Here is a 691-nt window from a genome sequence, read left to right as displayed (position 1 = left end):
GCTTTTGTCTCCTAGCAGAGGTGGGTTCATGACTCGCCAATGCTCCACCAGGAGACGTACGCGTAGCGCCCAAGGTCTTTCCCTTCCAATTAGTCCATGGCTCATGGTGTTCCAACCATGCCATTCCTAGGACGAGGTCATACCTTGCATCCAAGTCTAAGACTAGACAGCGTTCCACGCTATCAAATTGACTCCGAGGTCCACGGGGACCTTCGGGACACGCGTCCCCGTCGCTAAGCGAACAGTGACGATGTCACCCAACCGCAGTTTCAGCGCCTCAGCATACAGCTGACTTCCCTCCATCGTGGAGCGTCGAGCATATTTGTCCAACGCCCCGGAATCCTTTAGGATCTTCCATGGCTTCTTGAAACTGTTCATGGTCGCCTCCACGACAAGCAAGCCCGGCTTGCACACACGTTCCGTGTTTGGAGCACGGAGCTCTTCTTGGCTAGGCCCTGTTGACCTATGCCTCCCTGAGGCTCAACAGACCTCAGTTCTTCCCCAGTAGGGCGCTTCACGCGTACTGAGGGGCGTCGTTTCCCCGCGACAAACCAGACTGGTAGGCGTTGGGGGGATGGTTCAAAAAACCTTGACGCGCCTTGCGCAGGGGACGAAGGTGACGGGTGTCTCCACAGACAAAACACCGTCGAATGTGTGATGCTGCCCGGTAGCTTGAAGCTCTGCTCCCTTA

The sequence above is a fragment of the Plasmopara halstedii genome, assembly GCF_900000015.1.
Source record: "Plasmopara halstedii genome assembly, contig: Scaffold_350, whole genome shotgun sequence".
NCBI classification, from domain to species: Eukaryota; Oomycota; class Peronosporomycetes; order Peronosporales; family Peronosporaceae; genus Plasmopara; species Plasmopara halstedii.
The sequence above is the reverse complement of the archived record's forward strand: the minus strand, read 5'-3'. Positions refer to the sequence as shown.